The following is an 18,620-nucleotide window of genomic DNA, read 5'->3' on the forward strand; positions in this document are numbered from 1 at the left end:
GTTCTTAGCCATGTTATCCAATGGGAGGTGGATAACATGGCTAAGAGCATTTGCTCGATAATGCATGAATATCGCTGACTTTTCAGCGATATTCATGCATTGCGGGCGTTTTTTATCGCATTTGCGATAAACCTTGCTAATAGCAAGGTTTATCTGCGATAAAAATCGCCGATGTGCGGCGATAATTTTTGTCTCTAAACAAGTTAGAGACAAAAATTATCGCTAGTTGTTGATAATATACCCCTACGTTCTCTTTTGTTTTCTCAGCTTTTTAAATACAGCAGTAATTTAGGGATTTATTTTCCTTGATGAGTTTTCGTTATTCTTTTATTTCTTCCCCTTTGTTCTCATCTTTGCTCCACGGATTCGCTTGGGTCAGTGATGGGCAGAGGACGGGCTTTGTTTCTGCTCTCTGAGGTGACTCGCAGTCCGGCGCAGGGCTGGGCTCTTCCGAGGTCTCATCTCCCATTCAAATGTGCACTAACCGCCCAGAATGTTTTTTTCTGGGAGCGAAGGCATTTGTTATCAGTAGGAAAATGTGGAGAGGGTTCATACAGATTGTATGGAGTGTTTGAAACAGAACAAGAACTGACAAAGCTCTTGTTTTTGCCGTTTGACATTATGTAAAGTTTATTTCTAATGCTCTTTGTGGCACTGAGTAATTGATGTTACCCAGCTCTATGACAGGGGCGTAGCTTCTGTTGGTGCAGCAGGTGCAGTTGCACTGGCGCCCACAGACCTGCGGGACCCACTGAACCCTGATTATTGCGGTATTTTATATTCCAAACTTCAACAAGGGGGCCTATTTTCTTCCTTGCTCTAGGGCCCATTTTTTCACCTGAGAGCCTTAAAAGACTGCATGGATCCTCTCTGATTTGAATTGGTGACAATGAGGTCAGGCAGAGAGCTCTTGTGTGGCTGCATCAGCCCAACTGGGCTACCAGATCTGGCACATTTGTATGCTGCATGCAGACGGAGACACACAACGTACACACAGCCATATATAGGGCAAATATAAAAATCTGTATTGTGACGCAGCTGCGGCATAAATGTTGCGGCCCATTTACAATGTGACGCATCTAGGGAGATGTGTCACATTGTAAAGTCCCGCATCATATTATACCTGCGTCAGGTATAATGTTTGCAGGGTGGGCGTTCCCACGCTAAAAGCCTTCTAGAACTGACGCACTGAAATCTACAAGATTTCACTACATCACTCTACGCCTTCACTGTGTCAAAATCCCTACGCCTGCACAGACCAGGCATAAGTTATGACTCAGGGCTTTTTGCGTCACTTTCATGAGCATTTCCAGCAATGCGTCACTATTGTGCCAACAGATGCGTCAGAATTTCTGACGCATCTGTTAATTCTTGCGCCATGGAGCGCTGTATTGTAAATACAGCACATTCATCGTGGCACAAGGACATTCAGCACTGACTCAAGGAAACTTATGCATCCATGCAGTTGCGTCAGGTCCTTGTGAATCTTCCCCTAAAATGTTTTGAAAACCAGGAAACCAGTATATTGTACCTCCTGAAGCTCAAAATGAAATGCAGCAAATGCAACTATGTAGTGCCATGAAATGGCAGACGTGCATTATGGAATATGGAAAAATGTATCTATAATTTATTTTCCTTTAAATTGATTGCCGTTCCTTCTCTAGTAAACATTTGAAGAGAGTGAGACCTATGAGGATGCTATTATGAATTTGTGCTTCTTATATTTTCCACAACCCATGGTTAGCAGCCTAGATCTCATCTTTGTGTGAAGGTATATCTGCCTGAGCATCAAATCCATAACTTGGGAGGGTGCTGCTTAGCTGGACAGCTATTTAGCATACAATTTCCCATAATTCTCTGCATGTGGCTATCGACGGTTTGGGGCAGAGAGCTGATAGAAATTAGTAAAACAACACCATTATATGTCTTACATTGCCTATCAGAAGCAGTGGAGGAGTAGTTATGCATAAACAGATAACATCTTTTGAAAAGGAATCATGGGGCATATTATCAAGGGGGTTTATCTCCGCTTTTTTGGCTTTAAAAGCCAAGAAAGCGGAGATAAAATTATCTCCCTATTACCTAGCTGTCGCTAACACCAGTTAGCGACAGCTAGTAGGAGATAGCGACCATCTTGGGCCCCACTTTGCATGTCAGTGATATTTATCACTAATGATATGCAAAGTGGGCGTGCCAAGATGTTAGCGACTGGAAACAGTCGCTAACATCGCTATCTCCTATTACCAACTTTTGGAGATATTCGCGCTAAGCGCGAATATCTCCAAAATCTAACACCTGCTCTGACCAGTTCTTAGCCATTTTATCCAATGGGAGGTGGATAATATGGCTAAGAGCATTAGCTCGGTAATGCATGAATATCGCTGATTTTTCAGCGATATTCATGCATTGCGGACGTTTTTTATCGCATTTGCGATAAACCTTGGTAATACCAAGGTTTATTTGCGGTAAAAATCGCCGCAGCTCAGCGGTAAAATTTTCTCTCTAACCAAGCAATAGCGATAATTATCGCTATTGCTTGGTAATATGCCCCCATGTTCTTTGTAACATGAGGTACTAGGGCAAGTGTGCATGAAATTCACACTAAATTGTTTAGCTTTGCGCAGTGGGAGTATCGTAGCCAATGAGGTTTAACCGAGGCGCGATTATTACTTATTGAAAACTTTACCCATACCCCGTCATGGAGACTTGAAATATAGTCGAAATGGCAATTTTTGACTGTCTCTTCGGAGACTGGAGAATATGTAATTAAAAAATAAGATAGTTTATTTTGCAATGCAATTTACTTGCAGGTTTGTGATCTGTGACAAGGACAAAACGGTGACTCTATTTGGCTTCAGTTTACTCTTTACGTTCTCTTTTGTTTTCTCAGCTTTTTAAATACAGCAGTAATTTAGGGATTTATTTTCCTTGATGAGTTTTCGTTATTCTTTTATTTCTTCCCCTTTGTTCTCATCTTTGCTCCACGGATTCGCTTGGGTCAGTGATGGGCAGAGGACGGGCTTTGTTTCTGCTCTCTGAGGTGACTCGCAGTCCGGCGCAGGGCTGGGCTCTTCCGAGGTCTCATCTCCCATTCAAATGTGCACTAACCGCCCAGAAAGTTTTTTTCTGGGAGCGAAGGCATTTGTTATCAGTAGGAAAATGTGGAGAGGGTTCATACAGATTGTATGGAGTGTTTGAAACAGAACAAGAACTGACAAAGCTCTTGTTTTTGCCGTTTGACATTATGTAAAGTTTATTTCTAATGCTCTTTGTGGCACTGAGTAATTGATGTTACCCAGCTCTATGACAGGGGCGTAGCTTCTGTTGGTGCAGCAGGTGCAGTTGCACTGGCGCCCACAGACCTGCGGGACCCACTGAACCCTGATTATTGCGGTATTTTATATTCCAAACTTCAACAAGGGGGCCTATTTTCTTCCTTGCTCTAGGGCCCATTTTTTCACCTGAGAGCCTTGAAAGACTGCATGGATCCTCTCTGATTTGAATTGGTGACAATGAGGTCAGGCAAAGAGCTCTTGTGTGGCTGCATCAGCCCAACTGGGCTACCAGATCAGGCACATTTGTATGCTGCATGCAGACGGAGACACACAACGTACACACAGCCATATATAGGGCAAGTATAAAAATCTGTATTGTGACGCAGCTGCGGCATAAATGTTGCGGCCCATTTACAATGTGACGCATCTAGGGAGATGTGTCACATTGTAAAGTCCCGCATCATATTATACCTGCGTTGGGTATAATGTATGCAGGGTGGGCGTTCCCACGCTAAAAGCCTTCTAGAACTGACGCACTGAAATCTAAAAGATTTCACTACATCACTCTACGCCTTCACTGTGTCAAAATCCCTACGCCTGCACAGACCAGGCATAAGTTATGACTCAGGGCTTTTTGCGTCACTTTCATGAGCATTTCCAGCAATGCGTCACTTTTGTGCCAACAGATGCGTCAGAATTTCTGACGCATCTGTTAATTCTTGCGCCATGGAGCGCTGTATTGTAAATACAGCACATTCATCGTGGCACAAGGACATTCAGCACTGACTCAAGGAAACTTATGCATCCATGCAGTTGCGTCAGGTCCTTGTGAATATTCCCCTAAAATGTTTTGAAAACCAGGAAACAAGTATATTGTACCTCCTAAAGCTAAAAATAAAATGCAGCAAATGCAACTATGTAGTGCCATGAAATGGCAGACGTGCATTATGGAATATGGAAAAATGTATCTATAATTTATTTTCCTTTAAATTGATTGCCGTTCCTTCTCTAGTAAACATTTGAAGACAGTGGGACCTATGAGGATGCTATTATGAATTTGTGCTTCTTATATTTTCCAAAACCCATGGTTAGCAGCCTAGATCTCATCTTTGTGTGAAGGTATATCTGCCTGAGTATCAAATCCATAACTTGGGAGGGTGCTGCTTACCTGTACAGCTATTTAGCATACAATTTCCCATAATTCTCTGCGTGTGGCTATCGACGCTTTTGGGGCAGAGAGCTGATAGAACTTAGTAAAACAACACCATTATATGTCTTACATTGCCTATCAGAAGCAGTGGAGGAGTAGTTATGCATAAACAGATAACATCTTTTGAAAAGGAATCATGTTCTTTGTAACATGAGTTACTAGGGCAAGTGTGCATGAAATTCACACTAAATTGTTAAGCTTTGCGCAGTGGCAGTATCGTAGCCAATGAGGTTTAACCGAGGCGCGATTATTGTTTATTGAAAACTTTACCCAATACCCCGTCATGGAGACTTGAAATATAGACGAAATGGCAATTTTTGACAGTCTCTTCGGTGACTGGAGAGTATGTAATTAAAAAATAAGATAGTTTATTTTGCAATGCAATTTACTTGCAGGTTTGTGATCTGTGACAAGGACAAAACGGTGACTCTATTTGGCTTCAGTTTACTCTTTACGTTCTCTTTTGTTTTCTCAGCTTTTTAAATACAGCAGTAATTTAGGGATTTATTTTCCTTGATGAGTTTTCGTTATTCTTTTATTTCTTCCCCTTTGTTCTCATCTTTGCTCCACGGATTCGCTTGGGTCAGTGATGGGCAGAGGACGGGCTTTGTTTCTGCTCTCTGAGGTGACTCGCAGTCCGGCGCAGGGCTGGGCTCTTCCGAGGTCTCATCTCCCATTCAAATGTGCACTAACCGCCCAGAAAGTTTTTTTCTGGGTGCGAAGGCATTTGTTATCAGTAGGAAAATGTGGAGAGGGTTCATACAGATTGTATGGAGTGTTTGAAACAGAACAAGAACTGACAAAGCTCTTGTTTTTGCCGTTTGACATTATCTAAAGTTTATTTCTAATGCTCTTTGTGGCACTGAGTAATTGATGTTACCCAGCTCTATGACAGGGGCGTAGCTTCTGTTGGTGCAGCAGGTGCAGTTGCACTGGCGCCCACAGACCTGCGGGACCCACTGAACCCTGATTATTGCGGTATTTTATATTCCAAACTTCAACAAGGGGGCCTATTTTCTTCCTTGCTCTAGGGCCCATTTTTTCACCTGAGAGCCTTGAAAGACTGCATGGATCCTCTCTGATTTGAATTGGTGACAATGAGGTCAGGCAAAGAGCTCTTGTGTGGCTGCATCAGCCCAACTGGGCTACCAGATCTGGCACATTTGTATGCTGCATGCAGACGGAGACACACAACGTACACACAGCCATATATAGGGCAAGTATAAAAATCTGTATTGTGACGCAGCTGCGGCGTAAATGTTGCGGCCCATTTACAATGTGACGCATCTAGGGAGATGTGTAACATTGTAAAGTCCCGCATCACATTATACCTGCGTCAGGTATAATGTATGCAGGGTGGGCGTTCCCACGCTAAAAGCCTTCTAGAACTGACGCACTGAAATCTACAAGATTTCACTACATCACTCTACGCCTTCACTGTGTCAAAATCCCTACGCCTGCACAGACCAGGCATAAGTTATGACTCAGGGCCTTTTGCGTCACTTTCATGAGCATTTCCAGCAATGCGTCACTTTTGTGCCAACAGATGCGTCAGAATTTCTGACGCATCTGTTAATCCTTGCGCCATGGAGCGCTGTATTGTAAATACAGCACATTCATTGCGGCACAAGGACATTCAGCACTGACTCAAGGAAACTTATGCATCCATGCAGTTGCGTCATGTCCTTGTGAATCTTCCCCTAAAATGTTTTGAAAACCAGGAAACCAGTATATTGTACCTCCTAAAGCTAAAAATGAAATGCAGCAAATGCAACTATGTAGTGCCATGAAATGGCAGACGTGCATTATGGAATATGGAAAAATGTATCTATAATTTATTTTCCTTTAAATTGATTGCCGTTTCTTCTCTAGTAAACATTTGAAGACAGTGGGACCTATGAGGATGCTATTATGAATTTGTGCTTCTTATATTTTCCACAACCCATGGTTAGCAGCCTAGATCTCATCTTTGTGTGAAGGTATATCTGCCTGAGCATCCAATCCATAACTTGGGAGGTTGCTGCTTACCTGTACAGCTATTTAGCATACAATTTCCCATAATTCTCTGCGTGTGGCTATCGACGGTTTGGGGCAGAGAGCTGATAGAAATTAGTAAAACAACACCATTATATGTCTTACATTGCCTATCAGAAGCAGTGGAGGAGTAGTTATGCATAAACAGATAACATCTTTTGAAAAGGAATCATGTTCTTTGTAACATGAGGTACTAGGGCAAGTGTGCATGAAATTCACACTAAATTGTTTAGCTTTGCGCAGTGGCAGTATCGTAGCCAATGAGGTTTAACCGAGGCGCGATTATTGCTTATTGAAAACTTTACCCAATACCCCGTCATGGAGACTTGAAATATAGTCGAAATGGCAATTTTTGACAGTCTCTTCGGAGACTGGAGAATATGTAATTAAAAAATAAGATAGTTTATTTTGCAATGCAATTTACTTGCAGGTTTGTGATCTGTGACAAGGACAAACCGGTGACTCTATTTGGCTTCAGTTTACTCTTTACGTTCTCTTTTGTTTTCTCAGCTTTTTAAATACAGCAGTAATTTAGGGATTTATTTACCTTGATGAGTTTTCATTATTCTTTTATTTCTTCCCCTTTGTTCTCATCTTTGCCGCACGGATTCGCTTGGGTCAGTGATGGGCAGAGGACGGGCTTTGTTTCTGCTCTCTGAGGTGACTCGCAGTCCGGCGCAGGGCTGGGCTCTTCCGAGGTCTCATCTCCCATTCAAATGTGCACTAACCGCCCAGAAAGTTTTTTTCTGGGAGCGAAGGCATTTGTTATCAGTAGGAAAATGTGGAGAGGGTTCATACAGATTGTATGGAGTGTTTGAAACAGAACAAGAACTGACAAAGCTCTTGTTTTTGCCGTTTGACATTATGTAAAGTTTATTTCTAATGCTCTTTGTGGCACTGAGTAATTGATGTTACCCAGCTCTATGACAGGGGCGTAGCTTCTGTTGGTGCAGCAGGTGCAGTTGCACTGGCGCCCACAGACCTGCGGGACCCACTGAACCCTGATTATTGCGGTATTTTATATTCCAAACTTCAACAAGAGGGCCTATTTTTTTCCTTGCTCTAGGGCCCATTTTTTCACCTGAGAGCCTTGAAAGACTGCATGGATCCTCTCTGATTTGAATTGGTGACAATGAGGTCAGGCAAAGAGCTCTTGTGTGGCTGCATCAGCCCAACTGGGCTACCAGATCTGGCACATTTGTATGCTGCATGCAGACGGAGACACACAACGTACACACAGCCATATATAGGGCAAGTATAAAAATCTGTATTGTGACGCAGCTGCGGCATAAATGTTGCGGCCCATTTACAATGTGACGCATCTAGGGAGATGTGTCACATTGTAAAGTCCCGCATCATATTATACCTGCGTCAGGTATAATGTATGCAGGGTGGGCGTTCCCACGCTAAAAGCCTTCTAGAACTGACGCACTGAAATCTACAAGATTTCACTACATCACTCTACGCCTTCACTGTGTCAAAATCCCTACGCCTGCACAGACCAGGCATAAGTTATGACTCAGGGCTTTTTGCGTCACTTTCATGAGCATTTCCAGCAATGCGTCACTTTTGTGCCAACAGATGCGTCAGAATTTCTGACGCATCTGTTAATTCTTGCGCCATGGAGCGCTGTATTGTAAATACGATACAGAAAAGGGGGTGGTGATGAACAGAGTGTCTGAATTAAGCAGGCCACTCTTACCCAGTCCAAAGACCAGGGCTTGATCCATCACCGTTATTTATCTCACTGCCCCATCCCAGCTCAGAACCTGGCTATATGCAAATTAGTCTGTCCCTGGCCCAGTGCATCATGGGAACAGGGCAGACCAAACTACCAAGCCAATTCTTCACCAGAAAGGAGACAAGCTACCGGGGACCGGTTTCTGGCCTTTCAGCCTCTTCAGCCCGGCTTGCTTGAATCCTGATGGAGCAGTGAGAAAGGGACTCATGTCTGAGTATACCCTGCCACACCTATAGTGGCCAAAAACGATACAGAAAAGGGGGTGGTGATGAACAGAGTGTCTGAATTAAGCAGACCACTCTTACCCAGTCCAAAGATCAGGGCTTGATCCATCACCGTTATTTATCTCACTGCCCCATGAGCTAAAAAACGGTGTTGGATCTAGCCCTGATCTCTTGACTGGGTGAGAGTACTCTGCTTAATTCAGAGACTCTGTCCATCACCCCCCCTTGTTGTAAATAATTTTGTCCACCCTAAGCGTGGAAGGGCATACTCAGATGTGAGTCCCTTGCTCATTGCACCACCAGGATTCAAGCAAGTCGGGCCGAAGACGCCTGAAATGGCAGAAACCGGTCCCTGGAAGCTTGTTTCCTTCCCAGTGTAAGAATTGGCTTTTGTAGTCTGGTCTGCCCTGTTCCCATGATGCACTGGGCCAGGGACAGACTAATTTGCATACAGCCAGGTTCTGAAACTGGGATGGTGCAATGAGCTAAAAAACGGTGTTGGATCTAGCCCTGATCTCTTGACAGGGTGAGAGAACTCTGCTTAATTCAAAGACTCTGTCCATCACCCCCCCCTTGTTGTAAATAGTATTGTAAATACAGGACATTCATCGTGGCACAAGGACATTCAGCACTGACTAAAGGAAACTTATGCATCCATGCAGTTGCGTCAGATCCTTGTGAATCTTCCCCTAAAATGTTTTGAAAACCAGGAAACCAGTATATTGTACCTCCTAAAGCTAAAAATGAAATGCAGCAAATGCAACTATGTAGTGCCATGAAATGGCAGACGTGCATTATGGAATATGGAAAGCTCTTGTGTGGCTGCATCAGCCCAATTGGGCTACCAGATCTGGCACATTTGTATGCTGCATGCAGACGGAGACACACAACGTACACACAGCCATATATAGGGCAAGTATAAAAATCTGTATTGTGACGCAGCTGCGGCATAAATGTTGTGGCCCATTTACAATGTGACGCATCTAGGGAGATGTGTCACATTGTAAAGTCCCGCATCATATTATACCTGCGTCAGGTATAATGTATGCAGGGTGGGGGTTCCCACGCTAAAAGCCTTCTAGAACTGACGCACTGAAATCTACAAGATTTCACTACATCACTCTACGCCTTCACTGTGTCAAAATCCCTACGCCTGCACAGACCAGGCATAAGTTATGACTCAGGGCTTTTTGCGTCACTTTCATGAGCATTTCCAGCAATGCGTCACTTTCGTGCCAACAGATGCGTCAGAATTTCTGATGCATCTGTTAATCCTTGCGCCATGGAGCGCTGTATTGTAAATACAGCACATTCATCGTGGCACAAGGACATTCAGCACTGACTCAAGGAAACTTATGCATCCATGCAGTTGCGTCAGGTCCTTGTGAATCTTCCCCTAAAATGTTTTGAAAACCAGGAAACCAGTATATTGTACCTCCTAAAGCTAAAAATGAAATGCAGCAAATGCAACTATGTAGTGCCATGAAATGGCAGACGTGCATTATGGAATATGGAAAAATTTATCTATAATTTATTTTCCTTTAAATTGATTGCCGTTCCTTCTCTAGTAAACATTTGAAGACAGTGGGACCTATGAGGATGCTATTATGAATTTGTGCTTCTTATATTTTCCACAACCCATGGTTAGCAGCCTAGATCTCATCTTTGTGTGAAGGTATATCTGCCTGAGCATCAAATCCATAACTTGGGAGGGTGCTGCTTACCTGTACAGCTATTTAGCATACAATTTCCCATAATTCTCTGCGTGTGGCTATCGACGCTTTTGGGGCAGAGAGCTGATAGAACTTAGTAAAACAACACCATTATATGTCTTACATTGCCTATCAGAAGCAGTGGAGGAGTAGTTATGCATAAACAGATAACATCTTTTGAAAAGGAATCATGTTCTTTGTAACATGAGGTACTAGGGCAAGTGTGCATGAAATTCACACTAAATTGTTTAGCTTTGCGCAGTGGCAGTATCGTAGCCAATGAGGTTTAACCGAGGCGCGATTATTGCTTATTGAAAACTTTACCCAATACCCCGTCATGGAGACTTGAAATATAGTTGAAATGGCAATTTTTGACAGTCTCTTCGGTGACTGGAGAGTATGTAATTAAAAAATAAGATAATTTATTTTGCAATGCAATTTACTTGCAGGTTTGTGATCTGTGACAAGGACAAAACGGTGACTCTATTTGGCTTCAGTTTACTCTTTACGTTCTCTTTTGTTTTCTCAGCTTTTTAAATACAGCAGTAATTTAGGGATTTATTTTCCTTGATGAGTTTTCGTTATTCTTTTATTTCTTCCCCTTTGTTCTCATCTTTGCTCCACGGATTCGCTTGGGTCAGTGATGGGCAGAGGACGGGCTTTGTTTCTGCTCTCTGAGGTGACTCGCAGTCCGGCGCAGGGCTGGGCTATTCCGAGGTCTCATCTCCCATTCAAATGTGCACTAACCGCCCAGAAAGTTTTTTTCTGGGAGCGAAGGCATTTGTTATCAGTAGGAAAATGTGGAGAGGGTTCATACAGATTGTATGGAGTGTTTGAAACAGAACAAGAACTGACAAAGCTCTTGTTTTTGACGTTTGACATTATGTAAAGTTTATTTCTAATGCTCTTTGTGGCACTGAGTAATTGATGTTACCCAGCTCTATGACAGGGGCGTAGCTTCTGTTGGTGCAGCAGGTGCAGTTGCACTGGCGCCCACAGACCTGCGGGACCCACTGAACCCTGATTATTGCGGTATTTTATATTCCAAACTTCAACAAGGGGGCCTATTTTCTTCCTTGCTCTAGGGCCCATTTTTTCACCTGAGAGCCTTGAAAGACTGCATGGATCCTCTCTGATTTGAATTGGTGACAATGAGGTCAGGCAGAGAGCTCTTGTGTGGCTGCATCAGCCCAACTGGGCTACCAGATCTGGCACATTTGTATGCTGCATGCAGACGGAGACACACAACGTACACACAGCCATATATAGGGCAAGTATAAAAATCTGTATTGTGACGCAGCTGCGGCATAAATGTTGCGGCCCATTTACAATGTGACGCATCTAGGGAGATGTGTCACATTGTAAAGTCCCGCATCATATTATACCTGCGTCAGGTATAATGTTTGCAGGGTGGGCGTTCCCACGCTAAAAGCCTTCTAGAACTGACGCACTGAAATCTACAAGATTTCACTACATCACTCTACGCCTTCACTGTGTCAAAATCCCTACGCCTGCACAGACCAGGCATAAGTTATGACTCAGGGCTTTTTGCGTCACTTTCATGAGCATTTCCAGCAATGCGTCACTTTTGTGCCAACAGATGCGTCAGAATTTCTGACGCATCTGTTAATTCTTGCGCCATGGAGCGCTGTATTGTAAATACAGCACATTCATCGTGGCACAAGGACATTCAGCACTGACTCAAGGAAACTTATGCATCCATGCAGTTGGGTCAGGTCCTTGTGAATCTTCCCCTAAAATGTTTTGAAAACCAGGAAACCAGTATATTGTACCTCCTGAAGCTCAAAATGAAATGCAGCAAATGCAACTATGTAGTGCCATGAAATGGCAGACGTGCATTATGGAATATGGAAAAATGTATCTATAATTTATTTTCCTTTAAATTGATTGCCGTTCCTTCTCTAGTAAACATTTGAAGAGAGTGAGACCTATGAGGATGCTATTATGAATTTGTGCTTCTTATATTTTCCACAACCCATGGTTAGCAGCCTAGATCTCATCTTTGTGTGAAGGTATATCTGCCTGAGCATCAAATCCATAACTTGGGAGGGTGCTGCTTACCTGGACAGCTATTTAGCATACAATTTCCCATAATTCTCTGCATGTGGCTATCGACGGTTTGGGGCAGAGAGCTGATAGAAATTAGTAAAACAACACCATTATATGTCTTACATTGCCTATCAGAAGCAGTGGAGGAGTAGTTATGCATAAACAGATAACATCTTTTGAAAAGGAATCATGGGGCATATTATCAAGGGGGTTTATCTCCGCTTTTTTGGCTTTAAAAGCCAAGAAAGCGGAGATAAAATTATCTCCCTATTACCTAGCTGTCGCTAACACCAGTTAGCGACAGCTAGTAGGATATAGCGACCATCTTGGGCCCCACTTTGCATGTCAGTGATATTTATCACTAATGATATGCAAAGTGGGCGTGCCAAGATGTTAGCGACTGGAAACAGTCGCTAACATCGCTATCTCCTATTACCAACTTTTGGAGATATTCGCGCTAAGCGCGAATATCTCCAAAATCTAACACCTGCTCTGAGCAGTTCTTAGCCATTTTATCCAATGGGAGGTGGATAATATGGCTAAGAGCATTAGCTCGGTAATGCATGAATATCGCGGATTTTTCAGCGATATTCATGCATTGCGGCCGTTTTTTATCGCATTTGCGATAAACCTTGGTAATACCAAGGTTTATTTGCGGTAAAAATCGCCGCAGCTCAGCGGTAAAATTTTCTCTCTAACCAAGCAATAGCGATAATTATCGCTATTGCTTGGTAATATGCCCCCATGTTCTTTGTAACATGAGGTACTAGGGCAAGTGTGCATGAAATTCACACTAAATTGTTTAGCTTTGCGCAGTGGGAGTATCGTAGCCAATGAGGTTTAACCGAGGCGCGATTATTACTTATTGAAAACTTTACCCATACCCCGTCATGGAGACTTGAAATATAGTCGAAATGGCAATTTTTGACTGTCTCTTCGGAGACTGGAGAATATGTAATTAAAAAATAAGATAGTTTATTTTGCAATGCAATTTACTTGCAGGTTTGTGATCTGTGACAAGGACAAAACGGTGACTCTATTTGGCTTCAGTTTACTCTTTACGTTCTCTTTTGTTTTCTCAGCTTTTTAAATACAGCAGTAATTTAGGGATTTATTTTCCTTGATGAGTTTTCGTTATTCTTTTATTTCTTCCCCTTTGTTCTCATCTTTGCTCCACGGATTCGCTTGGGTCAGTGATGGGCAGAGGACGGGCTTTGTTTCTGCTCTCTGAGGTGACTCGCAGTCCGGCGCAGGGCTGGGCTCTTCCGAGGTCTCATCTCCCATTCAAATGTGCACTAACCGCCCAGAAAGTTTTTTTCTGGGAGCGAAGGCATTTGTTATCAGTAGGAAAATGTGGAGAGGGTTCATACAGATTGTATGGAGTGTTTGAAACAGAACAAGAACTGACAAAGCTCTTGTTTTTGCCGTTTGACATTATGTAAAGTTTATTTCTAATGCTCTTTGTGGCACTGAGTAATTGATGTTACCCAGCTCTATGACAGGGGCGTAGCTTCTGTTGGTGCAGCAGGTGCAGTTGCACTGGCGCCCACAGACCTGCGGGACCCACTGAACCCTGATTATTGCGGTATTTTATATTCCAAACTTCAACAAGGGGGCCTATTTTCTTCCTTGCTCTAGGGCCCATTTTTTCACCTGAGAGCCTTAAAAGACTGCATGGATCCTCTCTGATTTGAATTGGTGACAATGAGGTCAGGCAGAGAGCTCTTGTGTGGCTGCATCAGCCCAACTGGGCTACCAGATCTGGCACATTTGTATGCTGCATGCAGACGGAGACACACAACGTACACACAGCCATATATAGGGCAAGTATAAAAATCTGTATTGTGACGCAGCTGCGGCATAAATGTTGCGGCCCATTTACAATGTGACGCATCTAGGGAGATGTGTCACATTGTAAAGTCCCGCATCATATTATACCTGCGTCAGGTATAATGTTTGCAGGGTGGGCGTTCCCACGCTAAAAGCCTTCTAGAACTGACGCACTGAAATCTACAAGATTTCACTACATCACTCTACGCCTTCACTGTGTCAAAATCCCTACGCCTGCACAGACCAGGCATAAGTTATGACTCAGGGCTTTTTGCGTCACTTTCATGAGCATTTCCAGCAATGCGTCACTTTTGTGCCAACAGATGCGTCAGAATTTCTGACGCATCTGTTAATTCTTGCGCCATGGAGCGCTGTATTGTAAATACAGCACATTCATCGTGGCACAAGGACATTCAGCACTGACTCAAGGAAACTTATGCATCCATGCAGTTGGGTCAGGTCCTTGTGAATCTTCCCCTAAAATGTTTTGAAAACCAGGAAACCAGTATATTGTACCTCCTGAAGCTCAAAATGAAATGCAGCAAATGCAACTATGTAGTGCCATGAAATGGCAGACGTGCATTATGGAATATGGAAAAATGTATCTATAATTTATTTTCCTTTAAATTGATTGCCGTTCCTTCTCTAGTAAACATTTGAAGAGAGTGAGACCTATGAGGATGCTATTATGAATTTGTGCTTCTTATATTTTCCACAACCCATGGTTAGCAGCCTAGATCTCATCTTTGTGTGAAGGTATATCTGCCTGAGCATCAAATCCATAACTTGGGAGGGTGCTGCTTACCTGGACAGCTATTTAGCATACAATTTCCCATAATTCTCTGCATGTGGCTATCGACGGTTTGGGGCAGAGAGCTGATAGAACTTAGTAAAACAACACCATTATATGTCTTACATTGCCTATCAGAAGCAGTGGAGGAGTAGTTATGCATAAACAGATAACATCTTTTGAAAAGGAATCATGTTCTTTGTAACATGAGGTACTAGGGCAAGTGTGCATGAAATTCACACTAAATTGTTAAGCTTTGCGCAGTGGCAGTATCGTAGCCAATGAGGTTTAACCGAGGCGCTATTATTGCTTATTGAAAACTTTACCCAATACCCCGTCATGGAGACTTGAAATATAGACGAAATGGCAATTTTTGACAGTCTCTTCGGTGACTGGAGAGTATGTAATTAAAAAATAAGATAGTTTATTTTGCAATGCAATTTACTTGCAGGTTTGTGATCTGTGACAAGGACAAAACGGTGACTCTATTTGGCTTCAGTTTACTCTTTACGTTCTCTTTTGTTTTCTCAGCTTTTTAAATACAGCAGTAATTTAGGGATTTATTTTCCTTGATGAGTTTTCGTTATTCTTTTATTTCTTCCCCTTTGTTCTCATCTTTGCTCCACGGATTCACTTGGGTCAGTGATGGGCAGAGGACGGGCTTTGTTTCTGCTCTCTGAGGTGACTCGCAGTCCGGCGCAGGGCTGGGCTCTTCCGAGGTCTCATCTCCCATTCAAATGTGCACTAACCGCCCAGAAAGTTTTTTTCTGGGTGCGAAGGCATTTGTTATCAGTAGGAAAATGTGGAGAGGGTTCATACAGATTGTATGGAGTGTTTGAAACAGAACAAGAACTGACAAAGCTCTTGTTTTTGCCGTTTGACATTATCTAAAGTTTATTTCTAATGCTCTTTGTGGCACTGAGTAATTGATGTTACCCAGCTCTATGACAGGGGCGTAGCTTCTGTTGGTGCAGCAGGTGCAGTTGCACTGGCGCCCACAGACCTGCGGGACCCACTGAACCCTGATTATTGCGGTATTTTATATTCCAAACTTCAACAAGGGGGCCTATTTTCTTCCTTGCTCTAGGGCCCATTTTTTCACCTGAGAGCCTTGAAAGACTGCATGGATCCTCTCTGATTTGAATTGGTGACAATGAGGTCAGGCAAAGAGCTCTTGTGTGGCTGCATCAGCCCAACTGGGCTACCAGATCTGGCACATTTGTATGCTGCATGCAGACGGAGACACACAACGTACACACAGCCATATATAGGGCAAGTATAAAAATCTGTATTGTGACGCAGCTGCGGCGTAAATGTTGCGGCCCATTTACAATGTGACGCATCTAGGGAGATGTGTAACATTGTAAAGTCCCGCATCACATTATACCTGCGTCAGGTATAATGTATGCAGGGTGGGCGTTCCCACGCTAAAAGCCTTCTAGAACTGACGCACTGAAATCTACAAGATTTCACTACATCACTCTACGCCTTCACTGTGTCAAAATCCCTACGCCTGCACAGACCAGGCATAAGTTATGACTCAGGGCCTTTTGCGTCACTTTCATGAGCATTTCCAGCAATGCGTCACTTTTGTGCCAACAGATGCGTCAGAATTTCTGACGCATCTGTTAATCCTTGCGCCATGGAGCGCTGTATTGTAAATACAGCACATTCATTGTGGCACAAGGACATTCAGCACTGACTCAAGGAAACTTATGCATCCATGCAGTTGCGTCAGGTCCTTGTGAATCTTCCCCTAAAATGTTTTGAAAACCAGGAAACCAGTATATTGTACCTCCTAAAGCTAAAAATGAAATGCAGCAAATGCAACTATGTAGTGCCATGAAATGGCAGACGTGCATTATGGAATATGGAAAAATGTATCTATAATTTATTTTCCTTTAAATTGATTGCCGTTTCTTCTCTAGTAAACATTTGAAGACAGTGGGACCTCTGAGGATGCTATTATGAATTTGTGCTTCTTATATTTTCCACAACCCATGGTTAGCAGCCTAGATCTCATCTTTGTGTGAAGGTATATCTGCCTGAGCATCCAATCCATAACTTGGGAGGTTGCTGCTTACCTGTACAGCTATTTAGCATACAATTTCCCATAATTCTCTGCGTGTGGCTATCGACGGTTTGGGGCAGAGAGCTGATAGAAATTAGTAAAACAACACCATTATATGTCTTACATTGCCTATCAGAAGCAGTGGAGGAGTAGTTATGCATAAACAGATAACATCTTTTGAAAAGGAATCATGTTCTTTGTAACATGAGGTACTAGGGCAAGTGTGCATGAAATTCACACTAAATTGTTTAGCTTTGCGCAGTGGCAGTATCGTAGCCAATGAGGTTTAACCGAGGCGCGATTATTGCTTATTGAAAACTTTACCCAATACCCCGTCATGGAGACTTGAAATATAGTCGAAATGGCAATTTTTGACAGTCTCTTCGGAGACTGGAGAATATGTAATTAAAAAATAAGATAGTTTATTTTGCAATGCAATTTACTTGCAGGTTTGTGATCTGTGACAAGGACAAACCGGTGACTCTATTTGGCTTCAGTTTACTCTTTACGTTCTCTTTTGTTTTCTCAGCTTTTTAAATACAGCAGTAATTTAGGGATTTATTTACCTTGATGAGTTTTCATTATTCTTTTATTTCTTCCCCTTTGTTCTCATCTTTGCCGCACGGATTCGCTTGGGTCAGTGATGGGCAGAGGACGGGCTTTGTTTCTGCTCTCTGAGGTGACTCGCAGTCCGGCGCAGGGCTGGGCTCTTCCGAGGTCTCATCTCCCATTCAAATGTGCACTAACCGCCCAGAAAGTTTTTTTCTGGGAGCGAAGGCATTTGTTATCAGTAGGAAAATGTGGAGAGGGTTCATACAGATTGTATGGAGTGTTTGAAACAGAACAAGAACTGACAAAGCTCTTGTTTTTGCCGTTTGACATTATGTAAAGTTTATTTCTAATGCTCTTTGTGGCACTGAGTAATTGATGTTACCCAGCTCTATGACAGGGGCGTAGCTTCTGTTGGTGCAGCAGGTGCAGTTGCACTGGCGCCCACAGACCTGCGGGACCCACTGAACCCTGATTATTGCGGTATTTTATATTCCAAACTTCAACAAGAGGGCCTATTTTCTTCCTTGCTCTAGGGCCCATTTTTTCACCTGAGAGCCTTGAAAGACTGCATGGATCCTCTCTGATTTGAATTGGTGACAATGAGGTCAGGCAAAGAGCTCTTGTGTGGCTGCATCAGCCCAACTGGGCTACCAGATCTGGCACATTTGTATGCTGCATGCAGACGGAGACACACAACGTACACACAGCCATATATAGGGCAAGTATAAAAATCTGTATTGTGACGCAGCTGCGGCATAAATGTTGCGGCCCATTTACAATGTGACGCATCTAGGGAGATGTGTCACATTGTAAAGTCCCGCATCATATTATACCTGCGTCAGGTATAATGTATGCAGGGTGGGCGTTCCCACGCTAAAAGCCTTCTAGAACTGACGCACTGAAATCTACAAGATTTCACTACATCACTCTACGCCTTCACTGTGTCAAAATCCCTACGCCTGCACAGACCAGGCATAAGTTATGACTCAGGGCTTTTTGCGTCACTTTCATGAGCATTTCCAGCAATGCGTCACTTTTGTGCCAACAGATGCGTCAGAATTTCTGACGCATCTGTTAATTCTTGTGCCATGGAGCGCTGTATTGTAAATAC

The 18,620-nt window shown here is 43.1% G+C and overlaps 7 non-coding genes across 7 annotated transcripts; all 7 read left to right on the plus strand.

Moving 5' to 3' along the window:
• The first annotated feature begins 2,612 nt into the window (after positions 1-2,612).
• LOC144793020 (U4 spliceosomal RNA) lies at positions 2,613-2,751 on the plus strand. The gene has a single exon (XR_013602693.1). It is a non-coding gene; the product is annotated as a U4 spliceosomal RNA (small nuclear RNA).
• A 1,930-nt stretch (positions 2,752-4,681) lies between these two features.
• LOC144793018 (U4 spliceosomal RNA) lies at positions 4,682-4,821 on the plus strand. The gene has a single exon (XR_013602691.1). It is a non-coding gene; the product is annotated as a U4 spliceosomal RNA (small nuclear RNA).
• A 1,929-nt stretch (positions 4,822-6,750) lies between these two features.
• On the plus strand, positions 6,751-6,890 carry LOC144793651 (U4 spliceosomal RNA). Its single transcript, XR_013603130.1, has one exon. It is a non-coding gene; the product is annotated as a U4 spliceosomal RNA (small nuclear RNA).
• Positions 6,891-10,446: 3,556 nt separating this feature from the next.
• On the plus strand, positions 10,447-10,586 carry LOC144793821 (U4 spliceosomal RNA). The gene has a single exon (XR_013603283.1). It is a non-coding gene; the product is annotated as a U4 spliceosomal RNA (small nuclear RNA).
• Positions 10,587-13,070: 2,484 nt separating this feature from the next.
• On the plus strand, positions 13,071-13,209 carry LOC144793021 (U4 spliceosomal RNA). The gene has a single exon (XR_013602694.1). It is a non-coding gene; the product is annotated as a U4 spliceosomal RNA (small nuclear RNA).
• Positions 13,210-15,138: 1,929 nt separating this feature from the next.
• On the plus strand, positions 15,139-15,278 carry LOC144793042 (U4 spliceosomal RNA). Its single transcript, XR_013602713.1, has one exon. It is a non-coding gene; the product is annotated as a U4 spliceosomal RNA (small nuclear RNA).
• A 1,929-nt stretch (positions 15,279-17,207) lies between these two features.
• LOC144793653 (U4 spliceosomal RNA) lies at positions 17,208-17,347 on the plus strand. The gene has a single exon (XR_013603132.1). It is a non-coding gene; the product is annotated as a U4 spliceosomal RNA (small nuclear RNA).
• Positions 17,348-18,620: the final 1,273 nt, after the last annotated feature.

Source organism: Lissotriton helveticus, chromosome 11 (assembly GCF_964261635.1).
Source record: "Lissotriton helveticus chromosome 11, aLisHel1.1, whole genome shotgun sequence".
Lineage (NCBI taxonomy): Eukaryota > Metazoa > Chordata > Amphibia > Caudata > Salamandridae > Lissotriton > Lissotriton helveticus.